The following is a 15155-nucleotide window of genomic DNA, read 5'->3' as shown; positions in this document are numbered from 1 at the left end:
TGTTTACCTTATAAAGAAATTATTATGCTTACTGGTGCAAATAATAATGCCGTTGTTTTGCTTATTGTGCAAATTCTTACGCAGGTGTTCCGATAAAAACAGATTGTTGTGACAGTGTTTTTATAACCTTCATGATGTTATTCGGTTGAGCTTATACAATTGTTCAAAACAGTTGAGACAGTTGTTTTTGCGTATGCAATTGTTTAAATCAGATTACCTTTGAATGTTTTGGTTATGTGCCGCTAAATGGACCGAAGAGTATGCCGCTCGTCAGAATGCACTGTGGACTGAGACGGCGTCACAAGGCATCTCCTTCGAAGTTGTAAGCAGAATTTGTTGAAAGATGTTCTTCCTTTTTTAATTAAATATTACTAATAATGATTTAAAAGGTTTGAATCATTATTCTAACACAATGCAACCCAAAAAAAGAAATCGGGCCAAAATACAGGAAATTCTCAGGTTACGATGCCCTCGACCTAGGTCTGAGCAATATGGCCCAAAAAATATCACGGTAAATTGAGAATATTTACTTCAATAACAAAAAATGACAATGAATTTGCTTGAGAGGGCAATTACATAACAGATGTTATGGACCAGGGGCCGGAAACCTTTTTGACCAAGAGAGACATCAACAATTCATATGTTTAAGTGTACAGACGCTCCCCTACTTACGAACATTCGAGTTACGAACAACGGTACATACGAACATGTCTGCGCATAGGTTTTTTTTTTCTCCCCAAGATGGTGCCGTCACGCGGAAGCCAGTGAAAGTAGCTCTGTATATTCTTATGTTTTTCGTGTTTTACAGCCCTTCTATCTTTTTTTAAATTACATTTTAATATTTCTTAATACATTGCTCTTTACTTTACTTTGTACTTTATACTTTTTACTTTAATGTTTTTACAACTTTCTTTGTTCTGTGAGCGTGGCTTCTTTCGGCTACTTCTTGTAGTGCTTCTTTCCGCCGCTAATACCGACGCCTGGCGCTGTGAGAGCTCACCCAGCACCCACCTTCCTCTGCCCAGTTTGTTGCAGTGCGTAAGTGCGTGAACATTTTTATCATTAAATATCTCGTGCATCCATTATTCAATATGGTTGGTGAAAAGCGAAAGGCTTCTAGTGAGGGTGGTAGTGCAAGGAAGCGGCAAGCCATTTCATTTGAACCGAAAGTGGCAATAATAAAGAAGCTTGATGCGGGTGAGAAAATGGTGAGCGTTGCACGGGCATACAACTTGAATCGTTCGACGATCGTTCGTTAAATGTTTTTTTCAGTACAAACCAATGCAGGTTACTTATACAAGCATTAAACATACAAATGCACTTATATAAACCTTCAATATACTTATATAGGCCTTAAACATAAATTATAATACAAAATATAGCACTGAATCAACTTACGAACAAATTCAACTTATGAACAATCGCTCGGAACCTAACTCGTTCGTAAGTAGTGGAGCGTCTGTAATTCCTTGAGAGCCATACCAAGAATTTAGAAGTAAAAATTAATGCAGGCATTTTTTGTCATTTAAACCCTGTTAAAATACAATAACTATCTTTAGCAGGGGTCACCAAACTACGGCCCGCCGGCACATTTCGACCGGCCCTCTGAACAATACCAGAGATGCTATTGGATTTTTTTCCTATTTGGCTTTGAAGACTGGGATGTTTTAATCTTGTGTTTGGTTCATTACACCCCTGCTGAGCCCACAAATCATCCAGGGTGAAGCGGGGCTTCGCATTGCTTCTTTGGTGACACGCGCGGGGAGAGTGTTTCCCTTTGATACACGCGGGCACGTCCACCGTTGCATGCGCGAGCACAGTGTTAGCGAGACATCTGAACGATCGCAGGTGAGGGCGGAGCCCTGGGACCATCGCTATTGCGATGCTATTCAAGCATATAAAAACTGTGCAACCTGAAGCTGTTTGAGAACGGAATAATGGCGAAAAAGTTAGTTAAGAGAAAAATAGATTCAGAATGCAGGGTATTTAACCTGCAGTGGACAAACGATTATTTTTTTGTTCAATGCAAAGAAAAGGCTGATTGTCTCATCTGTCAAGAGGCGGTATTCAAAGAATACAATCTTCGCCGGCACTATGAATCCCGTCACAAAGACAAGTACGATAGCGTGCAAGGCCAAATACGAGCAGACAAACTCTCAAAGCTAAAAGGTGGACTACTATCTCAGCAGAATACATTTGTACGCCATGCTCAGCTGAACCAGGCATCCGTTTGGGCCAGCTTTCGGGTTGCTAAACTGATAGCAAGCAACGGTAAGCCTTTCACTGACGGAGAGTTTGTTAAGAAATATATGGATGCTGTCGTGGAGGAGGTGTGTTCCGAGAAGAAAGATGCATTTAATGCCGTAAGTCTATTGGCGAGTACAATCACCAGACATGTTGAAGAAATCGGGAGTAATGTACATGCCCAGCTGCAGCAGAAGACGAAAGAATTTGACTTTTTTTCATTAGCACTGGATGAAAGCACGGACGTGCAAGACAGCGCAACTGCTCATTTTTATTCGTGGAGTTAGCGCAAAGTTTGAGATATGCGAGGATCTGGCAGCCCTCCAAAGTCTCAAAGGGACCACAACGGGAGAGGATATTTTTGACAGTGTGCCAAACCATGGAGAAGTTGGACCTGGGCTGGTCAAAGCTGGCTAGCATCACGACTGACGGGGCTCCTAGCATGGTGGGCGAAACTCGCGGTCTAATAGGACGCATGAACCGGGAGTTTGAAAAAGGGGTCTCACCGCCCCGCTACGAGTCCACTGCCTAATTCACCAGCAAGCACTGTGCTGCAAAGTTGACGTGGGATTCTGTAATGAAGGTTGTGGTGTCGTGCATAAACTTCATCAGGGCAAAGGGACTTAAACACAGGCAGTTCCAAGAATTCCTGTCTGAACTGGAGTCTATGCACGGAGATGTGCTGTACTACACAGAGGTCCGATGGCTGAGACGGGGCAGAGTTTTGAGGCGTTTTTACGAGCTTCTACCCGAAATTAACGCATTTCTTCATTTAAAAGACAAAACGGTCCCAGAGCTGATCAACCCAGAATGGAAATGGCACCTCGCATTTTTAACAGACGTGACAGAAACACTTAACCGCCTTAACTTGCAGCTACAAGGCGAAGGGAAACTCATTTGCGACATGTATTCACACAAAAGCATTTGAGGTGAACTTAGCGCTGCTCTTGGAACAAGTGAAAAAGCACAACTTTATCCATCTTCCTGCTACCCAAAACCTGTCGACAGAGAACCCAGTGGTCCCGTTCCAAGCTGAAAAGTGCGTGGAAGCACTGGAAATGCTGAAGGTGGAGTTCGGTGCGTGATTCACTGAACTACATGTTCATGCAAAAGAAATCCGTCTTTTTCAGAACCCCTTTGTTGCCGACATTGATGAAGCCCAGCCTTCATATCAGTTTGAGTTGGCTGAGTTACAGAACTGTGATGTTCTGAAAGACGCATTCCAAGCTCAACAGTCTCATTGACTTCTGTGAAATATGAATTGTATTCTTATATTTAATCTTGCACTCTTATGAATTTAGTAACTAGAATAGAATTTTTACTGACACCTACAGGTCAAGGCCTGTCATCACTTTGTATATAACCCACCCCTTTCGTGTTCCCGCCTAAAGTTTGTCTCCGCCTAAACTTCTATTAAATACCATCACCGACCGAGCGGACGGCGTATCTGGATGGGGGACCTCGACGTGGACGCTAGCTATGTCCGTCCGCTCGCCCCCTTCTTAGGAAGGGTGGGGGCTAGCCAAGGGGGCTAGCCAAGAACAAAGAAAGCGGAGCGGGCAGCGACCATTTTGAGAGCGGTCGAGATGAGGCCTCCTTTCCAGATAACCTCCATTCGGCCGGGAGTCAAAACTACCACGTGTTTTGCTGCTTCCTCTGTATGAATATTATTGTCGAGGCAACCCAGCTTTGACATTTTGGTGCCTGAAACCCGGGATTCTTCTCTGCTTTCCGGCCACGGCAGATCGACAGAAGGATGGATGGCTTGACGTCGGCTACTCCAGCCTTGAGAGAGGGCGATCTGGCCTGCTGGCCCGGGAACAGATTACGAATTATCCTTTCGTACAGAGGAGGCACCAAAAAACGGTAAGGCACTTTTTAAAATTAATTTGTAGAATCCAACCCAGCATAAGGCCCCGTTTCCCTTCGAGGAAGGGAAATGCTTCATTCGTAAAAAAAAAAGAAAAGTTGCGTATACTCTTCTGTGTGTGTCGGAGATTCTTCTTTCTGTGTGTCGGAAAGGCATCTTTCTGTGTGTCGGATTGGTGTTAAATAGTATACAGCACGATAAAAGGCTGTGTGTCAGCCTATCTGCCTGGAAAGCAGACAGAGGAGGAGGTCGCGCCTCCCCGCCAAGGGACTTCGAGGGTTGTGTTAAAAATATAGAAGAAATATATTGTTATACAGTGCCAAGATAATGAAAGAGCTCGATATAAAGAAAAAAAAGAAATAGAATAAAACTATAAACGCATGCAAGTAATCTTCATATGAATAGATATATATATATAAGTACGCTATGACGCGTTCATAAATGATATAAGTACGATTGCCGCGAAAAATAGGAGTTTAATCGGCGAAAAAGAATACTTAGACGGATAAAAATAAGTATTTAAGAGAGGGTGGATTGGGACAGGATGGTTGGGGGGGGGGTGAAAAGCAGACCACATGTGAGAGGAAACAAAGGAAAAAATGGCGGCGAGCCAACTGAAGTTAAAACTGCCTTTCTTCCCCAGCTCACTTTCCACTAACCCAGGAAGATATATATTAGGCCTGTTCAGAAACAGTGCCCCCCCTGCTCAGCCCACTCCTCGTGCCAGGCTCCACTCGCAGGGGCCAGGAGCATGAGGGGGGGGGGATTGGGGGACTGGAATGCAAGAAATCTCAGGTTACATCTCACATTCCACACGATGGAGCAAGGAGGAGCAGAGACAGTAATAGAAAGAAAATAAGAGTTAGAGACAGAAAATTGACAATGTAACATATTGGTGACAAATTATGGGTCCTATAATAAATACTGAAATTTATCATTAGGCAATGATTAAGAAATTGCTAAGTAGAAGGTTAGTTTCTCTAAATTTTAATTGTGGTAAGAGTGAGCTACAAAAATGGCTCTTATATTATATAAACACAAGCTTGGAGCAGAACAGCAATTCAACAAGTGCAATTTAGCTATTTTAGCAAATGACTATGAGAATATCTCGGATTGCATTAGAATCGAACAATTGATGCCAACCAAACAACATTGACCTATTTCCTTTTAGAATGACTTGCCATGACACAGCGGAAGGTGGTTAGCTGCCAAGAAGCCCCAGGACTGGGGATGGCGCTCTTCACCAGTGATAAAAAAAAAAATTGCAGACCACTGATGTCTGAAAATGAGTGTGAGCATGAATGGTTGTTTGTTTGTCCTTTTGTGTTTTTGATTGGCCGACCACCGAGATATGATCAATCGGTTAGGTATCAAGGTGGAAAATGATTTAGCAAATTGGAATCGATTTCGGAATTTGCCAATAAGCCGTTTCACGGATGGAACGCCAAATTATGGAAAAATATTTCGTCCAAGGAAATTTTTAATGAAAAAGCAGCAGTACTCCAAATGTGAAATTTGAAGTGGAGAAACAAATCTGCTATGCGAAATTTGGGAGCACTGGGAAAAACAAAAAACAGACAGTGCTTGATACGAAATTCCAAAGTACTATTGATTTATTGTGATAATGGCATCCAAATTGTGTTAACAGAATAATTGACTGAATTGAAAAAAGGTTCCATATTTCGTTATGAAATCATTGCGCCTACATAACGAGGTCAACCGGACAACAAAATGAGAAGGTTCTCTCAGTTGAAACGTATGAGGAGACAGGTAAGATAAACTTTTTGACGTAATCAGACGAAATGGCAAGCACTCAAATATTGATTGGAAAGATTATTGCTCGGGGAGCAATGCTGTAAGCCATGAGGAACTTTTTATATTGGTTTTATTGTCTCCATAAAAAAAGTGAAAGCGTTTCAATTGAGACCAAACCTTCTTACAGATAGTTAAAGTAAACAATTAGAGAGAAAATAAACTACAATGGATAGAAATGTTACTAGATTTTAATTGTATGCCTGACTATTAAGAAATTTTGATTAAGAAAGTTTTATAGGAGATGATTGACAAACTCCAAAGACAATTGAATGTTACATTTGATAAAAAGACTACTAGATTGGGATATTTTGAATTTCAAACAACTGAGTTTAATATGCAACGCGATACACATTGTTAAATGAATTGGGACTTGATTAGTATGCATTTTATAAGTAATGAGTTTTAATTGCTTTAAAGGATACAATTATGCTAAAATATTAACCTTGACAAACAAGGGGTGATTACAATTTAGTGGGTTCAATTATATTCAGAATTATAAATGTGTGCATTTTGTTTCTGGATATTAATTGATGTGAATTTAACTGTTACAGAGAACGGGAAAGCTGTTTTCCTGGGGAGAAAGCACCCTGGTTTGCTTTTTGTATTTTTCCTATTTTTAGTATGATTAGTTAATTTGTGTAATTACAGGAAGGGGAAAAACAAATAGGGTTCTTGATCTTAACAAGAAGCAGTGATCATAATAGAATACCAGCTAGCATTTTTGATTTTGACTGATAAGGCATTTACATTTTCACAAACTATAGTGATGGAATAAGTAAGATTGTTGCGATTTTTGTTCATTGGGGTATTAAGCCGAACCAAATAGCCGTAAGCAAATGTTAAGCACGTGTTTAGGACAACGACAGAACACAGCAACTAAAGCAGCAGCGCAAACACTACACAGCAGCATACACAACAACAAAACTGAGCCGATCTCAAGAACAGTCAGCAGACGAACTGTACAAAGCTAAAGGCCTACCGTGCCTACCAAAAATTATTCCAAAATTGAGCCATAAATGTCTCAAAAGGGAGGAAGATATGATGGACATCGAAATACCTACTTTTAAAATTTTTGTAGGAACTGTTTAATTTGTTATTTTATTGATCTGTAAAGTACATGGGATCTCCAGAATCATCTGGAGTAACAATGGAGCTCATTTTGCAAACAGCATAGTGCAAAACATGGCAAAACACCTAAGTAGAGCGAACAAATGGTACGATAAAACCAAGGCTTAAGAAAACCATGGGGGAGATAAATAAGCCATGGCCAGAACGCCTAACACTGGCCAAAACGTATACGAAGATAGTACCAACTTGCTCGGGATTAACACCTTTTTGAGATAGTTCATGGAAGACCATTCCAACTTCCTTTATGGGAAGATGAACCATGACGAGAGACTAAGGAAGGAGAGAAACTTATCCAAAGAACATGTAAGCTGCCGTGATCTTTTTGTCATCTTGCAGGAGGTGGTGTAGCCAGGTGACTGGATCCTGATCCGAGTCATAAAAGGAAGTCCTGGTTCTCTCCACGATGGGAAGACCCATTCGTGGCCCAACTCACCAACCTCCACAGCAGCAAAGATCGCTGAAAAGTCAAAGTCAATTCAGGTCAAGGTCGTTCGAGACAGGTGACTCTGAGTGGACTGTAAGTCGGACGGTGTCAAAACCCTTGTCCGTGAAGAAACTCATCTGACGTCTACTCACCAGCCACGAGCACCCCTCACTTAACCCTGACCTCCCATAGACTTTGCACCTCTATACAGAAGCCACAGTGAAAGCTGTTGCCACCCACATCACAGTGACTGGACTGTCAGTGACAGCCTGGGCGTATCTGAACGCCCCGCCCACAGAGACTTGAGTTGGAAAACAAGTGCAGGAAACGTCCTGCCTCATCCCTGGAAAGGCAGAGCCAAGCGGTCCGCTCTTGGATGGGGACCCAACCTACATCAACAACATCGGGGTTCCCCGCGGCGTACCAGATGAGTATAAGCTCGCTGACCAAATTGCACGACTCCAGAACAGGACGGAAGAAGGGTTTGCAGCCATCCATGAACAGTTGTCGGCGGCCTCCTTGATGGCCTTCCAGAACAGAATTGCTGCTGACATGCTCCTGGCAGAGAAAGGTGGCGGGCGACCAATGCTGCACGTTCATCCCGAACAACACAGCAGCTGACGGGAGTTTAACCAAGGCCCTGGAGGGCCTTCGATCCCTCAACAGCAAGATGAAAGAACAATCTGGAGAACTACTATGAAGAAGACGTGTGGTATAATTTCATGGTGTTCCAGAAAAAAACTGATTGTTGCGAATGAAAGTTGTTATGTGTGTAGCCGTATACCCATTTCCACAGATCCTGACATCCTGAATTCACTGGGTCGAGGCGTTACATTTAAATCTGCAGTCGTGCAGATGGTCTAAGATGCATTCCTTTTAAGGAGAGTGAACATAACAGTAAGATATCAAAATCAGTGCAAAATCAGTGCAATTCAAACCACGTGATTCAATCTGGTGCGATGATGTTCCTGTTGACCAAAGGTTGTGGTCCACCCCCCCACAAAATCATGTGTAAAGACATTGAGCTGTTACATGAGTGTTCATTAACCAAACTGTCAAGGCCCTACAGGGTATAGCAAATGATTTAAAAGCCTTTAGGGAAGTTGCAGGACCGATAGTCCTGGATCTGATAACAGCCAAAGATGGAGATGTGTGTGCCATGATGGGAGAACACTGCTGCACCTTCATCCCAGATGAAACCAGTACATTACTCGTGCCGTAGCTGAAACAAAGGCCCTAGTCAACACCATGGCCCAGGATCATTCAGCAGTAGGTGTATCATTGTGGTCGTGGTTAATAACCGGGTCATGATTCTCAATTCTGTTTAAAATTGCAACCTTACGGTTTTTGCTACTGTTCTGTATTTTTTATGTGTGTAATCCCCTGTATGAAAGTTATGATTCAAAACACAATCCAGCACACGCTAGTAGGTTATAGTGACACAGTATCCCCGCATGACAGACCATACTGGAGATTATCGCATTCTTTCGAAGTGTGACGAGTCCTCTATGCAAATGTGTTTGTCTTGATTTAAATATTGGGTTCGCTCATTAAGAGGGACATAGAGGAATTTTTACCACTGATTACATCATTTCTCGCCTCTGCCTTTACATGTGATTTTGTTATTTTCCATACCCTTTTGAGTAACTGTCAATGATATTTGTATTCTAGAACCTGGAGGGGAGGGATACAAATTGATATGTTTAATGAAAATTCTTTCAAGTCACAACAGGGGGGAAATGTGAAATATGAATTGTATTCTTATATTTAATCTTGCACTCTTATGAATTTATTAACTAGAATAGAATTTTTACTGACACCTACAGGTCAAGGCCTGTCATCACTTTGTATATAACCCACCCCTTTCGTGTTCCCGCCTAAAGTTTGTCTCCGCCTAAACTTCTATTAAATACCATCACCGACCGAGCGGACGGCGTATCTGGATGGGGGACCTCGACGTGGACGCTAGCTATGTCCGTCCGCTCGCCCCCTTCTTAGGAAGGGTGGGGGCTAGCCAAGGGGGCTAGCCAAGAACAAAGAAAGCGGAGCGGGCAGCGACCATTTTGAGAGCGGTCGAGATGAGGCCTCCTTTCCAGATAACCTCCATTCGGCCGGGAGTCAAAACTACCACGTGTTTTGCTGCTTCCTCTGTATGAAGATTATTGTCGAGGCAACCCAGCTTTGACAACTTCTATGCCTCCCTCCAAACGACACATATCCAAACATAAAAAAACACGCAATGAAAATGTCCTCAGTTTTTGGCAGCACGTATATCTGCGAGAAAACCATTTCTCGCATGAAACTGCTGAAAACGCCGATGAGATCAAGATTGACAGATGAACATTTGCATCAGTGCTTGAGACTGGCTGTAACTAGAATGGAACCTGATATTCAACTTCTCACCAGCCAGATGAAGGCCCACAGTTCACACTGATGAACATACATAGGTAAGCTCACTTTTCTGACTTGAATGAGCCATTCTGAGCATAAACAAATATAATCATAATAAAATCTACTGGGATAAAATCCATCTTTACAACCATACTGGTAGAGAAATGTATTGTGCTGTGTAGGTGCGGTTTCACTCAGTTCAGTTTCTCAACCTGCTTCCTTTGTGGTTTTCACAGGGAAGTTGATGAGAGAGCTGCAAACAGAGGTGTCTACAAGCCTATTGGAACCTACAAAAGGATTATAAGGAAGAAACACAAGAACTTTAAGAGACTGCTCATATGTGTCAGAGAGATTCTGCTCTGACAACTGAGCTGAACTTTTATCTGTTAAGATTGTGCATGGCACAACAGAAAGTTAATGTTCCATGGCTTTTTTTCTATGAAGAACCCAGAGAGAATTATTTAGTTATTATTTATTTCATAAATAGTGTTATTTAGTTCCTGTTTTTTCTGTGAAGAACTCAGAGAGGGTTATTTAGTTATTATTTATTTCATTAATAGTGTTATTATTTGTTTCCTGACTTTTTTTCTGTAAAGAACCTGGAAAGGGTTATTTGGTTGTGTGGCTTTCTGGAAAACAACATTTTTTTTAAGCTCCCCTACGATCGTCACACTTTTTCTGTTACAAACTGACACCGGCCCCCCATCAGAGAAGGGAAAAGTTATGTGGCCCTCACAGGAAAAAGTTTGGGGAGCCCTGGTCTAAATTGTAACTATGTGTAACTATGCCTTTCCTGTATTTCTCACTCTCACCATCTTGCTACTCTCACAATGAAATTTCCCGAATACGGGATGAATAAAGTTATCCAATCCAATCAATAATAACCTCATACAATTGAAATATTATTTAGGAATACAGACACTCCCCTACTTACGAACGCAATTGGTTCCGAGCGATTGTTCATAAGTTGAATTTGTTTGTAAGTTGATTCAGTGCTATATTTTGTATTATAATTTATGTTTAAGGCCGATATAAGTATATTGAAGGTTTATACAAGTGCATTTGTATGTTTAAGGCTTGTATAAGTAACACGCATTGGTTTGTACTGAAAAAAAACATTTAATAAAATGGAGAGAATATGTACAGTACTGTAGAGAGAGAGATTTATGTATTAGAAACTGGCCAAAAGAAGCGACCTAATGACGATTGCACAGTTTTCTTCTTTTTTTCATCATAAATGATGCGTTAGCACTGTATGGCATCATTCAATTGATTTGCAAACTTTGTGCAACGTTCAATATTTGGGTCCTGCTGCTCGATCTTTCTGTTTAGAAATGGTACTGAATGTGCAACGCTCACCATTCTCACGCGCATCAAGCTTCGTTATTATTGCCACTCGTTTCAAATGAAATGGCTTGGCTCTTCCTTCCAACTCCCGCAACAGAAGCCTTTAGCTTTTTACCAACCATATTCAATATTGGATGCATGAGATATTTAATGATACAAATGAAAAAGGTTCTTTGCACACTGGAGATACATTCACGCACTTCCGCATTGCAACGAAGAAGAAGGTAAGGGTAAGCTGAGCTCTCACAGCGCCAGGCGTCGGTATTAGCGGCGGAAAGAAGTACTACTCCGAAAAAGGGGCGAAATACAAAATTGGACTTGCGAACATTTTTGGACTTAAACGCAATTTGCAGACATGTTCGTATGTACCGTTGTTCGTAAGTTGAATGTTCGTAAGTAGGGGAGCGTCTGTATAGCCATATTTTACTCGGTACTTGGATGATTCGCCGACGGACGTTTGACAGACGGACAGGTCGCCGAATGGACATTTTGCCGAATGAACGGAGGTTTCGCCGAAACGGGATTCGCGCGCTCGCCCCGGATCGTGTGTGTACAAGTTATTCAACCTCGGCCCATGGGCCATATTCGGCCCGTTAGAATTTTCAATCCGGCCCGCTGCCGGTGTTGTCCAAATTATTCATTTCCTGAGGGTACTCAGGAGGAACAACTTGGACACTAAGCTTCTGGTAACCTTCTATAAAGCCACTGTGGAGAGCATCCTGGCATACGGCATCACAGTGTGGTACGCTGGAAGCACGGTAGCAGAACAAAAGGCCATGCAGAGAGTGATCAACACTGCCCAGAGGATCGTCGGCTGCTCTCTGCCCTCACTGGAAGATATTGCCAGCCCTCGTTACCTCAGCAGAGCCGGGAACATTGTTGGGGACCCGGACCACCGTGGTCACGACCTGTTCCAGCTGCTTCCCTCTGGCAGGCGCTATCGGTCTCACAAGGCACGGACAAAGAGGCTTAAGGACAGCTTCTTTCCCACAGCCATCAGGACTCTAAATTGCAGTAGCACGACACACAATCCCCTCTGTGTAACAACTTTGGGGTGAGGAAACATGAAGGACGTTGGGCGGCGATCTGCCTCCTGCTGGCTGACTGAAGGTAAGTAGACAGACAGTGGGAGGTAAGTGATCCATTTTATTCTTTGTTGGCATCGGTGAGGCAAACCTTTTCGCAGTCGCCGGGAGTTGGTTGCGCTCGGGAGGTGATGCGATGTATCCATCACGGCAGAATGCCAGCCAGTCTGAAACTATCACTTGGTTGGGCCCTTGCCTGAGAAAAGCGCACTTTGTGGAGAAGCACTTTCAATTTCGTCATACGCAGCTGGGTATGATGACAATTAGGCTTTTGTCTAGTCAATGATGATGACAAGCCTAAGTCTGATTTTTATAGTAAAAATCAATGATTCATTTCCCTTTGCCGCTCATCACTCAATTTATTAGTCTACCGTCAATGGCAGCCTGGGAATAAGCACTCTTGGGCGGGCATGGCAGCCCGGGAATAAGCACTCTTGGGCGGGCATGGCAGCCCGGGAATAAGCACTCTTGGGCGGGCATGGCAGCCCGGGAATAAGCACTCTTGGGCGGGCATGGCAGCCCGGGAATAAGCACTCTTGGGCGGGCAGATGTAGCTGAACCGAGCCATAAAATAATAATAATAATCGGACATAGGCCCTGTCGTCATTATCAACAACACAAAAAGCCTACTTGTCATCACACGCAGAAACTGCGTGTGACGAAATTGGTGGTGCTTCTCCATAAGCTACGTTTACTCGGCAAAAGACCTAAATAAGTGCAAGTTACAGACTTGTAATTTGGCATTCTGCTGTTGTGGATACAGGTCGCTTACCTCTCACTGTCTTTCACTTACCTTACTTCAGTCAGCTAGTAGGAGGCAGATCACCACCCAAACATCTTTCCATATTACCGCAGAAGGGAATGTGTGTTATGTTACCGCAAGTTTAGATTTCTGATGGATGTGGGGAAAAAACTGTCCTTAAGCCTATTTGTCCGTGCTTTGTGGGACCTATAGCGTCTGCCAGAGGGCAGCAGCTGGAACAGATTGTGACCAGGGTGGTAAGGGTCCCCTATGATGTTCTTGGCTCTGCTGAGGTAACGAGGGCTGGCAATGTCTTCCAGTGAGGGCAGAGAGCAGCCGACAATCCTCTGGGCAGTGTTAATCACTTTCTGCATGGCCTTTTTGTCTGCCACCGTGCTTCCAGCGTACCACACTGTGATGCCGTACGCCAGGATGCTCTCTACAGTGGTTCTATAGAAGGTTATCAGAAGCTTGGTGGCCAAGTTGCTCTTCCTAAGTACCCTGAGGAAATGGAGTCGTTTCTGAGCCTTCTTCACCACTGCCGTGATGTTTGTAGACCATGAGAGCTTATCCATGACGTGGACCCCCAGGAATTTAAAGGACTGGACCCTGTCTACACATACTCCATTTATGAGGAGTGGGGCCAGATCTGTGCCGTGTTTGCGAAAGTCCAGGATTATTTCTTTAGTTTTCGTGGTGTTCAGTGTGAGATTGTTCACCGAGCACCACGAAGACAATTTGTTGACCTCATCTCTGTAAGCCGACTCATCCCCTCCTGAGATGAGTCCGACCACAGTGGTGTCGTCAGCGAATTTGATGATGGCGTTAGACTGGTGGGTGGGTGTACAGTCGTATGTGTACAGGGAGTACAGAAGAGGACTCAGTACACAGCCTTGAGGGGAGCCAATGCTTAGTGTAATGGAGGAACAGAGGTGGGGACGAAGTCTAACAGTCTGTGGTCGGTTGGTCAAGAAGTTCTTTATCCAGCAGCAGATTGAAGAGGATAGTCCAAGGTGGGAGAATTTGTCAGTCAGAATGTCCGGTTTTATGGTGTTGAAGGCTGAGCTATAGTCAATGAAGAGCATCCTCACGTAGTTCCCATGGTGTTCCAGGTGGCTCAGTGCTGTATGAAGAGCAATGGCAATAGCATCCTCAGTGGACCTGTTTGCTCTATAAGCAAACTGGTGAGGGTCAATTGAGGGAGGGATTGTATTCCTGATATGACGGGCTACCAACTTTTCAAAGCACTTCATGATCACAGGCGTGAGGGCAACAGGCCTATAATCATTCATGCTGCCAATGGTTGGCTTTTTGGGGACAGGGATGATGGTGGCAGATTTCAGACAGGATGGAATGATGGATTGTTGCAGGGAACAATTGAAAATGTTTGTGGACTCCAGCCAGCTGGTCAGCACAGGCTTTGAGCACCTTCCCAGGTACTCCGTCTGGGCCAGCAGCCTTCCTGGTGTTCACAGACCGCATTACCAGTCTCACTTCCTGTTCCTGGAACGTCAGTGTATTGCTGCAGGGTGGTGGTGGGGGTGTTGAGACTGGGTCTGATTTGTCAGTCTCAAAGCGGGCAAAGAAACGGTTCAATTTCTCCGCTAGTGAGGCATCTGCATTAACAGACATATTATTGTTATTGTAGTTGGTAATATGTCGTATTCCTTGCCACATCTTCTTTGGGTTATTTTCTGTGAAGTGCTCCTCAATTTTCTTGGTATATGCTGCCTTGGCCTTTTTAATGCCTCTTTTCAGCTCAGCTCTGGCAGCTCTATATTTTATCTTGTCCCCTGATCTAAAGGCGGAGTTACGGCATTTGATGAGTGCCTGTGTCTCATTGGTCATCCAGGGTTTTTGGTTAGGAAAAACCCGTATTCGTTTATCTATAGTGACGTTGTCAATGCAGTTTTTTATGTAAGAAAGTACAGAGTCCGTGTAGTCCTGGAGGTTGTCGTGTACAAAAAGTTCCCAGTTGGTGCGGGAAAAACAGTCCTGCAGCTGAGAGAGTGCGTCGTCGGGCCAAGTTTTTATTATCTTTATTTGTGGCGTTGTTTGCCTCCGGAGTGGAGTGTAAGCGGGGGTGAGAGATAGGCAGAGGTGATCTGA

At 43.5% G+C, this 15155-nt stretch overlaps 1 protein-coding gene across 1 annotated transcript in view; it reads right to left on the bottom strand.

Annotated features, from left to right (window-relative positions):
- Nucleotides 1–15155, bottom strand: part of itgb5 (integrin, beta 5) — a 95006-nt gene that overhangs the window by 2121 nt on the left and 77730 nt on the right. The gene's annotated exons all lie outside the window — the stretch shown is intronic.

This window comes from Stigmatopora argus, chromosome 13 (assembly GCF_051989625.1).
Source record: "Stigmatopora argus isolate UIUO_Sarg chromosome 13, RoL_Sarg_1.0, whole genome shotgun sequence".
In the NCBI taxonomy this organism is placed as follows: Eukaryota; Metazoa; Chordata; class Actinopteri; order Syngnathiformes; family Syngnathidae; genus Stigmatopora; species Stigmatopora argus.
This window is presented reverse-complemented; position numbering and strand designations above follow the sequence as displayed.